Below are 14,566 nucleotides of genomic sequence, written 5' to 3'. Positions count from 1 at the left end.
AGGGAGAGAGAGAGTGTGAGCGGGGGTGGGGGGAGGGCAGAGGGAGAGAGGTAAAAAGACAATCTCAAGCAGACTCCATGATGAGCACAGAGCCCCACGTTAGGCTTGATCTCATGACCCTGACATCATGACCTGAGCCAAAAGCAAGAGTAGGATGCTCAACTAATTGAGCCACTCAGGCATCCCTCATATTTTTATACTCTTATATTTTTCTGACCCAAAGTATGAAACTGTTTGCCTTATCTCCATTACCAAAAGATAAGCTCTAAGGAAAGGAGCTGTACTACACTGGAGCTATTTTGTATTTCCCAAAGAGCCCTGGCCAAATGTCAATGTCATATTCATTATAACTCAAAAGTATTTCCACTGCCAGGAAAGGTCATTTCTTTTTTTCATTTTAACTTACATAACTGAGACAAATACCAAAAAGCAAAATTAAAAATTTCCCTCCCTGCACCTGCCACAACTTTTCTTATATTGGTTTTTCTACAATTTTTCTCAAAGATACATTCTAGAAGTACAAAAAACTTAGCGGTCTTTCTTTTAGCCAATACATTTTTCAGGGGGAAAAAAAAAAACCTGAAAGGAAAACTATTGAGCTATGTTTTACCTAGTGTAGAAGACTAACCCCAAAGCAGCACATGTTCTACTGTGATCAACTAGCACTAAAGTCTATAGGCCCACAGCTCAAGAAAGTTTGCAATCATCATACTCTGTTAATACTACTCCTTAATGGTTTCTGACCATATTGTATTGGGGGCCCCTTACAGTCAAATCTGTATTATACACAAATGTATTATCGACTCTCCGGAAATTGCACTGTGTGACTCAGAATCTACCATCTCACCACCCACCACAAAGTTAGTTATTAGTGTCTTGCAAGAATGTTTGGTTTAAGCAAAGGAGTTGCATATACAGTTCTGTATGCAGAAGTATACATTAGAATGCATGCCTGAAAAACTGTAAATCAAATATTTTCTCACTAAGTGATCGGTCTTCATTTCAAATTATCTTGAATTGAGAAGGGATCCAAACATTTTCCTTCAATATTTCTATGCTTTTTCCCTATCCTCTTCACAGCTCCTCCCTTCTCTGTCTCATAACCTCATTAGATAGAACTAATAATTTGGAAGCATTAAAAGGCATGATAAAGGAACCAATCCTGGGAATATCCTATATAATACACAGAATCACCTAATAACTAATATATTCAACCGAAATTCATTTTGTCCTAAAGATTAAAGGCCGCCCATGAAAGGTGGCCTTTAAAATATAAACACTATCTTCATTTCAGTAGCTCCATTTTATCAAACAAAATTCCCATTCTGATTTTGTTGACTGATGGACAGATATTAAAACAAGATTGTTTAGAATATGGGTAGTACATCTAGGACACACACACCCAAGCAAATAAATGCAGTGAGATTTGAAGAAAGTTTAAGGGTCAGATATACAAGAAACATTTAATATAAATGCTATAGCTAGAGTACCATTAAATGTTACTAGTTGGTTGAATTCAAGTATATTGCAAAAGGAGCACCTGGCTCATTCCGTCAGTAGAGCATGCAACTCTTAATCTCAGGACTGTGAGTTCAAGCCCCACGCTCAGCGTACAGATTACTTAAAAATAAATTCTTTAAAAAACAAAAATTACAGGGGCACCTGGGTGGCTCAGTGGTTAAGCGTCTGCTTTCAGCTCACGTCATGATCCCAGGGTCCTGAGATTGACCCGACATCGGGCTCCCTGCTTGGCGGGAAGCCTGCTTCTCCCTTTCCCACTCGCCCTGCTTGTGTTCCCTCTCTTACTGTCTCTCTCTCTGTCAAATAAAAAAATCTTTTAAAATTAATTAATTAATTAATTAAAAAATTACATTGCAACAAGATTCTGATTATGACACTTTCTCCATTTAAAACTTCTTGCTCCACACTGCTTAGAAAGCAAGCAGTAATTAAATAATAGCAATAAATGTAGGCCTTAAATTTAATCTAAATTTTAAAAACTAAAAAAAAGCTTTTTTAGATTATATTTATTTATTTATCTGAGAGAGAGAGAGCAAGCACAAGCAGGGGGAACGGCAGACAGAGGGAGAAGCAGGCTCCCCACCAAGCAAGAAGCACAACACAGGACTTGATCCCAGGACCTCAGGACCATGACCTGAGCCGAAGGCAGATGCTTAACCAATTGAGCCACCCAGGCATCCCAAAAAACTAAAAAAAAATTTTTAAAACACCTACCAAAAATCCAAAAGATAAACAGCTTCCTCTTAGTTTAGAACAATACTTAAAAAGATAAGGACCTAGCTGCTATGAGCTGCATTTGCAAAATCAACATTAAAATATATCCAAGTTCATAGAAGTATTCACAACAGCCAAAAAGTGGCAACAATCCAAGTGTCCATCGATGAATGAACGGAAAAACAAAATGTGGTATACTTCAATGGAATATTATTCAACCTTAAAAAGGAATGAAATTCTGCTAAAATGTGGATGAGCCTTGACATTTTGCCAAGTGAGACAGCTAGACAAATACTATATGATTCCACTTATATGAGGTACCTAGAGTAGTCATATTCATTGAGATAGAAAGTAAGATGGTAGATGCCAGGGGCCGGGCTTACAGGGCAATGGGGGAGTTTCATGGTTACAGAGTTTCAGTTTTATAAGATTAAAACATTCTAGATGTGGAGAGTGGTGCTGGTTCCATAACAAGTTAACGCCACTAAACTGTACACTTAAAAGTGGTTTAAGATGGGGGCGCCTGGGTGGCTCAGTGGATTAAGCCTCTGCCTTCAGCTCAGGTCATGGTCTCAGAGTCCTGGGATAGAGCCCCGCATTAGGCTATCTGCTCAGCGGGGAGCCTGCTTCCCCCTCTCTCTGCCTGCCTCTCTGCCTACTTGTGATCTCTCTCTGTGTGTCAAATAAATAAATAAAATCTTTAAAAAAAAAGTGGTTTAAGATGATAAATTTTATATTATATATACTTTACCACAATAAAAAAAAATAGCACTAAAGGCTTACCACTATTATAATAAATAACACATGGACAACAGTTTATTCCTAGGGAAGTCTATAATAATGAGACTGGGATTTAACTAGTACTATGTCTGAAAACCAATAAAAAACCAGAGTGATCTTAAAGTTAAGTAATCCTATAAGTTTAATATCATGACTAATGAACCTCTATCGTACTTAGAACCATGAATACTTTGATGTATCCATGAGTCCTTAGAAAAAAAGAAAGAAATTTACTCCGCTAACATTAAAGATCCCATATTATTTCCCAAACACAATCCTTTTCTAGGTCAAGCTCCTCAAGATGAATATTAAAATATTAACAGCTGACAATTCAGCTTACTCAGCCAGCAAATTAGTCACCCTGTAAAAGTGAACAATAATTTGAAACAAGTCTTCCTTCAACACACAAATCAGCTATGGCTCGTTCCTCAATGACATCATAGTGAAAGATGGGCAGGGTTTGGGACACTCCCTTTGCATAACTCATGTTCCATCTGAGGAAATGCATCATTCTCGGTGTGAATAAAGTAAGTTGAGTTGCCCATTTAATAACTGTTTTCTAATTCTCCAGAAAATCACTAATAATTTTCAAACCAAATATACTACTCAGAAATATAAATGTACCTCCCTTTACCTCCCAATCACATTCCTAAAAAGCTAACTGTAATCACTCAAAATCAATAGTCAATTGATTTTTGACAAGAGTGCCAAGACAACCCAATGGAGAAAAAGTACAGTCATTTCAACAAATGGTGCTGGGACCACTGGATATTCACATGTAACAGAATGAAATTGAACCTCTACCTCACATCACATTAAAAACTTAACTCCAAATGGATCGAAGACCTAAATACAAAGTCTAAAACTGTAAAACTCTTAGAAGAAAATTCAGGCATAAATCCACATAGCCTTAAGTTAGGTCATGATTCCTTATATATGACTTCAAATGCACAAGCAACAAAAGATAAACTGGGCCATATCAAAATGAAAAACTTTTGTGCTGCAAGGGCATCTGGATGGCTCAGTTGGTGGAGCATGTAACTTCTGATCTCGGGGTTGTGCGTCTGACACCCACATTGGGTGTAGAGGTTACTTAAAAATAAAATCTTAAAAACAAAAACAAACAAAAAAAACTCTTGTCCTTTAAAAGATACCAAGAACAACAACAACAACAAAAAGATACCAAGAACAGAATGAAAAGGCAACTCACAATAATCAAGAAAATATTTCTCTGATAAGGGACTTGGTATTCAAAAAACATAAATAATTCTACCAGTTCAATAATAAAAAGATAACCCAAATTTTAAAATGATAGTTTGAGGGGCACCTGGGTGGTTAAGTCAGTTGAGCGCCCAACTTTGATCTCGGCTCAGGTCTTTTTTTTTTTTCCTTTTTTAAATATTTATTTACTTGAGAGAGAGAGATGGCAAGCAGGGGGAGGGGCAATAAGGAGAGGGAAAGAGAAAGAGAATCCTCAAGTAGACTCCCGGCTAAGCTGAGCACCCAGCCCAATGGGGGCTCAATCCCAGGAACCTGAGATCATGACGTGAACTGAAAAAACAGTCAGCCACTTCACCAACTGAGCCACCCAGACGCCTCTCAGCTCAGTTCTGGACCTCAGGGTCATGTACTGGGCTTGACACTGAACCTGGAGCCTACTGAAAAAATTAAAATAGGGACACCTGGGTGGCTCAGTCGGTTAAGCATCTGCCTTTGGCTCAGGTCATGATCCTGGGGTCCTGGGATCCAATCCTGCATTGGGCTCCCTGCTCGGCAGGAACCCTGCTTCTCCCTCGGCTTGTGCACTTGCTCTCTCTCTCTGACAAATAAATAAAATATTTTTTTTAACACACGTAAATAAATAAATAATAAAATAAAATGATAGTTTGAACAGAAATCTCTCCAAAGATCTACAAATAGCCAATGAACACATGAAAAGATGTTCAACATCATTAGATAGTGGAGAAATGAAAATCAAAACTACTGTGAGATACTACTTCACACACACTAGGATAGCAATATTCAAAAAGACAGACAAAGCAAGTGTTGGCAAGGACATGGAGAAATTGGAACTTTCATACATTGTTGGTGAGAACATAAAATGATTCAGTCACGTTGGGAAACAATTTAGCAGTTCCTCAAAATTTAGAGTTACTTATATGACCCAGAAATTCCACTTCTATTTATATATACACCCAAAAGAAATAAAAATATACACCCACACAAAAGGTTATACACAAATGTTCACAAAAGGTTATACACAAATGTTCACAGCAGTATTATTCATAACAGCCAAAAAGTGGAAACAAGCCAAATGCCCATCAACTAATGAACGAGTAAACAAATGCAGTATATCCAAATCATGTAATATTACTCAAGTTTAAAAAGAAATGAGTACTGACTCATGCTACAACATGCCAAAAACCTGAATACATTATACTAAGTGAAGAAAGTCAGATACAAAAGTCCACATATCGCTTGATTCCATTTATATGAAATGCCCAGATAGGCAAATCCATAGAGTCAAGAAGTAGAGCAGTGGTTGCCAGAGGCAGAGAAGAGGGATGGGTGTGTGTTGGGGGAGAGAGGTAGACAGAATGCTAGTGGGGACAGAATCTCTCTATGGGATGACGAAAATGTTCTGCAAATGGATAATGGTGATGGTTGCACAACTCTGCAAATACACTAAAACCATGGAATTGTACACTTTTGATGAATTATTATCTCAAAAAAATTAGAAAGAATGATCCCACTACCCTCAATAGATACAAAATATGGTTAGAGTTCTTCAATTACATTTCCAAACAATCACTACTTCAAAGATCCCAGCCAAACCAATTCTTCTCACTCTCAAATAACAACCTCAGAATCTACCTCATCAAGAAAATTACGCACTCCAGGCCTTTGCCATTATATAATTATCCTCTTCTTCCCATATTTCAAAAATTCCCTCTCTATTGCCTTGGTCTATAATGAGGCTCAAACATCTCATTAAAAAGGTCTGTTCGTTTCTAGGTACAACTCCAGATACCACTCTCTACCCTTCCCTTCTAAACCGATTTTCTTGAAAGAAACTTGTATATTCACTACCACCATACTGGCAACCCACTTATTTCTCAGCCCACTATTAACATACCAACACTAATTCATTCATTCAGTCAAAATTATTCTGAAAATTACCACTGACTGCCATTATGCCTAACCCACTGAACAGTTATTACACGCCATTCTTGTGATATCTGACTACCAACTATTCATTCTTTGACACATTTTCTCTCTGGGCATCCATATTACCTTTTTTCTTTTTTAGTACTTGTTTATTTATCTGAGAGAGAGAGAACAAGCGGGAGAGGCAGAGGGAGAAAGAGAGAGAATCTCAAGCAGACTCTGCACCCATTCCCCATGAAGCTTGATCTCACAACCCTGAGATCACAACCTGAGTTGAAACCAAGAGCCAGCCTCTTAACTGACTGCGCCACCCAGATGTCCCCGGGGCTTCCGTATTACTTTTATCTGCTTCCCTCTGTCTCTCTTCTTGACCTCTGTGACCTCCTTCTTCACACACACTTTAATTTGGTATTCTATCTACTACCTACAGTAATGACTCCCAAATGTGTGACTCTACACACATCTCTAGTTCCTTAGATTTTGACTCATATGCAACAGCATTCTGGATCCATCCACTTAACTACACTTCAGACATCCAAAACTCAACAAATGTGTTGAGTTTTTTCCAGGAATACATATCGTATTCATATTTGTAGGTGCAGTACACAGCATGTGATAAGGGCTGACTAAATACTTGAATGTCTAAGAATAAAACTCATCATTTCTTACACTTCCACCTTAAAATCTGCTTCTCCTATATTTCTTTTTGAAGCTTTGCAGTCTTCCTGTATTTCCTAAATTTCAGTTGCTTCCCCGCTGCCTTTACACATTCTTGCTGGGTATACAGCAATATATGGCCTAGAATGCTAGGCCATAGATGCTTTTTACCCAGCCCCTCTTTCAGGTCTGTGTTTGTAGCCAGCAACCTTGTGGGACAAGGTCTTCCTCTAGGACAAAGAGCAGGTTTGCTTATTACCACTTAAAACTGCGGATTCCCCAAGCTGAGTGTTCCTCAGAAGTAACACAAACCTACTACTTAAACAGCAGCCATCTGGACTCTCCACACCCTTGTGGATTGGCAAGAAAGGGGAGCTACTCTCACTGTTTGCCATGCCATGAGTAAGTCCTCTGACCCAGAAGTCCCACGTTTTCTACCAGCACCCACGAACCAGTAACTATCTAACTTATTAGCTTACGAGCAGGGTAAAAACACACAGATTAATTCCAACAACTTGTGTTTCGTACCCCACCTGACATGTCTCCCTTCCTGCCCACTGTCTCCAGCATAGTCCTTACCCTTCTCAAGTCTCACTCCCATTTCTTTAATTCACACTGCACTGGCATCACTGTGTACATATATTCTTGTAATTGTGCATCTCTTGTTACTAACAAGACAGTGAGCTCCTTTGGTCAAAGATCATGACTTCTGCCTCTCATGTATCCCGTACACCTTTGAAAATTATGTAAACTCAAGAATACAAGGTCCCTTTAAAGATCATCATGTCCAAATCAGCGGTAAAAGCACAGGCTTTAATGGCACAGCGGGTCTTATAATTCTGGGGAAGTTTACTTAACCCCTCTCTGAGATTCTGTTAAGTGATAATTCCATAAACTACCTTCTAAATTTTGTTTGAGGAAGAAAAAGTATTCAACTCTGTCGATCACAAACAGAAAGCTCTCAGAAAGAAGTATCTATTGTTCTTTTCTTCAATCAACACATATTGAATAGGCTAACAGCATCTTTTAAAGACATCTACAGCACCTGAAAGCTCAAGCCCAGTATCAATTAAGTCATGGATTTGTGTCCCAGAGATCAGTTAGTGTCACACAATTCCCCATAAATTACACTGCTCATCTTTGCCAAGTTTTTTTTTTTTAACGTGTTCTGTTGAACACAAGGGGAACCTGATCAGCAAGCTGAGAGATCAATAATAATCCATTTCCACTCAATAAACATCTCCATTCATCAGCTTAATGAATAGTTTTGTCGGTGGTTTTTTCCATCTTCGGACCTTAAGGACTGGAAAAGTTAGACATTAGTCACTGCTTTATGGAGGTGAGGGGGTAAAAGTAAAAGCCAACTCAGACAAATTTTTGTTTTATCATATAAATGTGTACTCTCTTCTTCAAAAGCCTCTGGCCCTGTATGGATACATCTCAGTTTCAGTCATTGAGTGCACAGTAGAAACAAAACCATGTTGTAATAGATGTGTGTCTCATTCTCCGTGAGCATATCAAGCAGATGCTAGAAAACAAGGATCTTCTGTTTTAGAAAGTATGTCAGAAATTTCCATCCACAGCCATCCTCCACTCCAATATCAGTTATCTCTCTGACACCACTAATGACCTCAGGGTCCAAACCACCTTCTTGTTTTTGAATCTCCTTGCCACCTAGCCCCTTCATTTCCTAAGGATCACCTGTGTCTTCACAGACCGCCAACGTATTCTCTCAGCTTCCTACTTCCTCAGTTTCATCCTGCCTTCTGGGTCCCGACTGCTTATCTAACTAAGTTCGATCAGCCTAATTCTTCCTATGCACATGGCTTCATTTTCACCACCCTTAAATGTAACCCAACCATGCCCTGAATCAGGCACCTACCCAGGCTTTTGATCCTGCTCTAAGACCAGGCAATCTTCCTCCTTCTGCCTGTGTCTGAGATCCATGCGAAGTTCTACAGAGCTAAACAGAGCACATGGATCATCCACCCTAACCCAGACTTCTGGGCCTAGCTAGCACTCAGGGCTCCCTTAAATTCCACCCTACCTTTCTAATCTCATCTTTTTCTAGTCAAGCTCACAGAACCCTCCTTTCTGGCAGGCTTATCCTGTCTCTGCCACCTAAACTTGCCTGGTTCATTCCTGTCTCTGTGCCTTTGCTCTCAAACCATACTTCCTCCCCAAGGACCCAACACTCTCCCCTCGCCTGCTACCATGCACTCGTTCTGATCATAAGCTTCCTCCCTCCACATCTAACCAAGGTTCTCCCTACCCAGAGAAGACTTCCCTGATCACCAGGCTTCCAGGGATTTTTCACTCCTCTGAATTTCTATATTTCCCGATCACTCACCTGACAATCTGCGATAGGTGTTTGTTTACCTTTTAATCCTATCTTTTCATAGGAGAGCCATTTCCTCATGAGCATGAACCATAAAGCACACTTTAAAAAGCTGAACACTACAATAGCAGTCAACACTAAGAGAGAATTTTCAGGACATAAGAGTCTCCCAACAGGAACAAGCAATCCCATTTTTTCATGTTTCTTTCTAGCCCTTGCCCATTCCTGTTGACATTTTACACAGTAAGAATCATAATAGCAGATTCAACCATACAGTCGCACATACTGTTTTCCATTCTGCTTTTTCTGCTAACAGAGAAAACTGTCTTCCTTGGTAAAAGACGCTGATTTTCATCATTTTTAATATCTACATAACAATCTTTCCACTGAGATTCTAGACCATGATTTACTTAAGCACTGACTTCTATCAGACGGTACTTTCTTCTTTCTGTCTTTGTGCCTTTCACTGCATCAAGTACTATAAAATGCAAAGTAATCCCTTGAGAAATATCTGTTGAAATATATTTATTATCCATGTTCCCTAACAACTGAAATAAACCATTTCACTATTTTTCTCTCCAGCTAAATACCTAATGTAATTCTTGGTTTCACTACCTTAGGCTAGGTAGATAGGAAAGGTATTTTCCAAACACTTTTGATGTAAATGTATTTATTTTGGTAGTTGATCTTACACATATTTAACCATGGGAAGTCCCTTGCAGAAAGGCAACAAGATCCTGTAATATCTAACATAAGCTAGATATCTGGCAGGCACTCAGTAAATAGTAAATATTTTTATTTTTATTTTTTTATTTTTTATTATTTTTTTAAATTTTATTTATTTATTTATCAGAGAGAGTCAGAGAGACAGAGAGCACAAGCAGGCAGGGTGGCAGGCAGAGGCAGCGAGAGAAGCAGGCTCCCCGCTAAGCAAGGAGCCCGATGTGGGACTCGAGCCCAGAACCCTGGGATAGTGACCTGAACCGAAGGCAGCAGCTTAATCAACTGAGCCACCTGGGTGTCCCAGTAAATATTTTTAAAACCATCTGAAGTTATAAAACATCAAATTCCTAAACAGGAGAGTGTCACTGATCTAGTTAATACCATCGATAATGCTTGTAAACCTTTCAGTTCATTTAATAATTAAACTGGTTAATAATGTATGAATGGGTGTTCCTTACAGTGTATAGAAAAACACAACCGGAGTTACCTGGTGAGTTGTCCAAGTCTGATAAATAACATGAAAAACCAAACAATATCTGCAACAAGAACTTCAAGATCTCCTGACAAATCAAGTTTACAGCTTTCCTTCAGCTTGTTTAAGGACATATTACAGATGAAGAACAGCAAAAACAGAAGTTGTAATATTAAAAGTAGGTAAAATTACATATGCATGTGAACACAAACTAGAATGAAAATAAGAAAATGAGACTGTGGGGGCGCCTGGGTGGCTCAGTGGGTTAAAGCCTCTGCCTTCAGCTCAGGTCATGATGTCAGGGTCCTGGGATCGAGCCCCGCATAGGGCTCTCTGCTCAGCAGGGAGCCTGCTTCCCTTCCTCTCTCTCTGCCTGCCTCTCTCCTTACTTGTGATCTCTGTCTGTCAAATAAACAAATTAAAAAAAAAAAAAAAGAAAGAAAGAAAATGAGACTGTGAATTGTTAAAATGGAAAGATGTTGCAGACTTTTTCCCTTTTATGTTTTATTTTGCTAGTGCAATGTTAAAATATATAACAAGAAAAATATTACTGACAAAAGCGTATTCATTAGCCATTATAATTCTTGCTATTATCGAACTAGGGCATAGTGCTTAATGTTGAAGTAACAATGTTTCCCAAACCCACACATAATTCAGCAAAAAAGACTGAAACTCTTACTTCCATGATAAATGTTAAATAATAAACCAACGAACTCCCTTAACACCTTAGCACAGATACTGAATCACATGAAGAACTTAATGGTACGCTAGAAGTTCCTTGCAAATTTCAGTTTTCCTCAAAAAGAAGCCAATATGATTCCAAATATCAGAATCTATACAGCAAAACTTCATCAGCCTGGTAACCCATTCTCTTCTCATTCTTATTTGTGAAGAGTGATTTCTGAGGTTGCATCCTGAACTGATATGCTAAAAGAGAAATAATTATGACTAAAAGTTTACTGTTTGTCATAATTAGACACTACTACTTACTTAATACACTTACTTAATACACTTAATAAATTTTCCCAGAAGTAATTATCAGTCAAAGTAATAGGATTCTTTTCAAAATTACTGGAAAGGAAATATATTTCTGTTTTAGTCTTTTTAAACAAATGCCAGGTAGCAGTTTAAAAATCACTGGCTTTAGGGGAGCCTGGCTGGCTCAGTCAGCGGAGCATGCGACTCTTGATCTTGGAGTTGTAAGTTCAAACCCCATGCTGGATATGGAGATTACTTAAAAATGAAATCTTTAAAAAAAAGAAAAAAATCACTAGCTTTAGAATTCCACTACAGTATATTCCATTATGTCTAGATTTATGTAAATGACAACTTCATGATGAAATAGAAATAGAACCAATAACCTTAATTATCATAGTAATCACAGCAAAAGGAAGTCCATATGCATTCAGGAAATACAACGCTAGGCAAGAGACGGCACTAAGTGAAGGGGGAAACAGTTTACCACAATAAGGCACTTCTATTAATAGAGTAATGGATCCATGTACAAACCTTAATTTTGAAATGAGTTCACCCAAAGGAACAGCTAACATCCATTCCACAGCTAAAATTTTTATTATTCTGTGTGTCCCTGGAAACTCTGATCCTGCCAATTATTACAATCTAACTAAATGACAATTTATAACAATAGTACTTCCCCTCAAAAACTGAAATTCATGGGGGGAGGGGAACAGGGAAGGATTCTAATTATCTGAGATAGGTCTTTTGTGATGGCTGGTTAGCTGTATCTTTTTAGCACTGACATTTCCAAGTTTTTTGTGAAAAAGGCAATTTTAAGAATGTGCTGATATTATGCTTTCAGAATCAAATCCCAGATAACAACGTTATGTGGCTTGCTTTTTCCTGATTTTTTAATCATTGTGATGGTAATAAATTTGAATAAAGATGCCTGAGCACTTAAGAACAGAAGCTTCTGAAAACGTTCAGAGTTGATTTTTGTCAAAGGAAAGACTGAAGACCCCAAACATGTACTAGTTTAAGTTCATTTAGGGAGAAGGAGGGAGGAACTCTTCTGTATCACACAACAGACTTAAACTGACCTAGCAGGGACAGGAGGAATCACCAACTCCAACAGAAGAGATGAGTCGGAAGAGAAATAAACCAACTTCCAAAAGGACAACCCAATAAAACATACTGCCAACTGGTTGATCTGTGTATCTCAATATATACAAAAGACAGCAAAGAAAAGGAAAAGCAGAAAAAAAACTTAAAATTTCTACACAGATTCAACATTTGATTATGAACAGTAAGTTGCAAAAACGTCTTAGAAGTGATTCTGATACAAGATTCTGATTAGTTAAGTCTTATCAATTGAAAAGTCATCTGCTGGGATAAGTGGTCTCAATAACATAGCCTCGGATAGAAAGTGTTTTCAAATATATTACCTCATTTAAAGTTACTTGCCCAGTCACGCTGCTACTTAAGCATTAAAGTCAAGGCCCAGCCCACCTCCTCTTGGTACTTCGAGTTGGGGGTTCTCTTCACTCCATTTGACTAACTAAAGTTGATTTAAAATGTACTCGGTTTATCTGCTTTCTCTACCCTCCCTGCAGAATTGAGAGAATGTCTGAAAGATACAATTTCACAAGAATCTTGGCACTTAAACTATTTATTGTTGAGAGATGACGAATATGACTGCAAGCAAAAACAAAACTATCTCAACAGTCAAAAAAAAAAGCAGGGGGTGGAAGGGTATCTCTTTCACCCAACTTCAATCAAAGTCTTCACAATTCTTTATGACCGTCCAGCCTAAACGTACGTAAAGTGAAAACCGCAGACGAGGAATTTTTGCACTTGAGTGCTTTCTCAGGAGTAAACCAAATTCCCTGCCATTTTTTCCAGCCACGGACCACAAAAGTGCAGGGTTGGGGTGACTGGGCCAGAGACGTGGGGCCTCGGGGTCCCTGGCTGTCCCGGCCAGAGCTGGTGGGGTGAGGACCCGAGGGGCGGGGGCCACTCTGACAGCTGGCAAGGAGAAAGCGGGGAACGCAGCGGGGCACGAGCAAGGGGCAGCGGTGGGGGAAAGGAGGAAGCGAGCCGGGGGCGAGGGACCAGAGCGCTCTCCCGCAAGGGCAGGGGAGGCAAGAGGGCGAAAGGGCGCCGGGGCGGGGCGGGGCGGGAGCGCCGGCGGAAGGGGCAGCGGACCGGGACGTGGGGCCCGCAGCGCCCGGGACTCGGTGCGGGCGAGGGGAGGGGCGTCCCCGCGCAGAATCCGCGGGCGAGGGGGAACGAGGTTTCGGGGCGCGCCGGCAGCTCTCTCGCCTAGACTCGGACTGCAGGGGCGGGGTCCGACGGACCCCACACGGCGGCCGCGGCTGAGGGAAGGGCGCGCCAGGCACCTGCCGCCTCCACCGTCGCGGCCCTGGGCGGGCTCGGCTCTCACCTCTCCGGTTCATGGGCCGGATCCGCACGGCCACTTTCACTTTGGAGTCCCCCATCCTGCTGCTGCCGAGGCTCTCCCTCGGCTTCCGTCTGCCGCGGCCACCGGGCAACTCTTCGGGGCTGGCCGGGCGGGAGGGGGCTGCGGGAGGGAGGGGCGGGCCGGGGCGGGGCGGGGCAGGTCGCCGGGCTCCCGGCGTCTTCTCGCTGCATGACGGGACTTGTAGTCCTTGAAGGTGGTCGAGGGCAGGACAGCGGCGGAGGGGCTCGGGCGGGAGAAATCAGGCGCGCTTCGCTGTCTGGAACGGGTGAATACCCCTCTGCTTCTACACCATTCTGCTCTCAGAGCTAGTACTGAAACCTAAGCCGTGGATAAGCTGATACCGCACCTGAAAACAGAGTTGAATAGATGGCATTGGGGACCCTGAGAGCGACCTCTTCAGACTCATTTCCTGCCAACCTTTAAAGTAAGATCCCTGGCTCAGCTTCCTCGGCCTGGGTTGCACTCCAGGACTTGTTCGCCGAAATCATCCTTCGAGACCAGGGAATAGTTAACCTCTTCTGGAAGTCTTCATATACGACCCCGCCCTCTGAGCCACTACCCAGTCAAGACCCTGGGCTCCTGAACCAATTCAAATCCCACATCAGGACTTTCCAGCGGTGTGACTACGGACAAGTGATTTGACCACTTAAGCCTTGTCTTTTCATAATTAAAATGGAAACACTTTACGCCTATTTCGTAGGATTGTTTCAAGACTTAAATGAGTTAATACATGTGAGGTTCTTAAAAACTCCCT

At 40.7% G+C, this 14,566-nt stretch overlaps 1 protein-coding gene across 1 annotated transcript in view; it reads right to left on the bottom strand.

The window, feature by feature from the left end:
• The window catches only part of KIF13B (kinesin family member 13B), a 195,586-nt gene extending 181,687 nt beyond the window's left edge, over positions 1-13,899 (bottom strand). Inside the window, exon 1 of the mRNA XM_080796223.1 lies at positions 13,774-13,899. The gene's annotated coding sequence lies outside the window, so the exon portion shown is untranslated. The remainder of the gene's footprint in view (positions 1-13,773) is intronic.
• Positions 13,900-14,566: the final 667 nt, after the last annotated feature.

Source organism: Martes martes (genome assembly GCF_963455335.1).
Source record: "Martes martes genome assembly, chromosome: 2".
NCBI lineage: Eukaryota > Metazoa > Chordata > Mammalia > Carnivora > Mustelidae > Martes > Martes martes.
The sequence above is the reverse complement of the archived record's forward strand: the minus strand, read 5'-3'. Positions and strand labels throughout refer to the sequence as shown.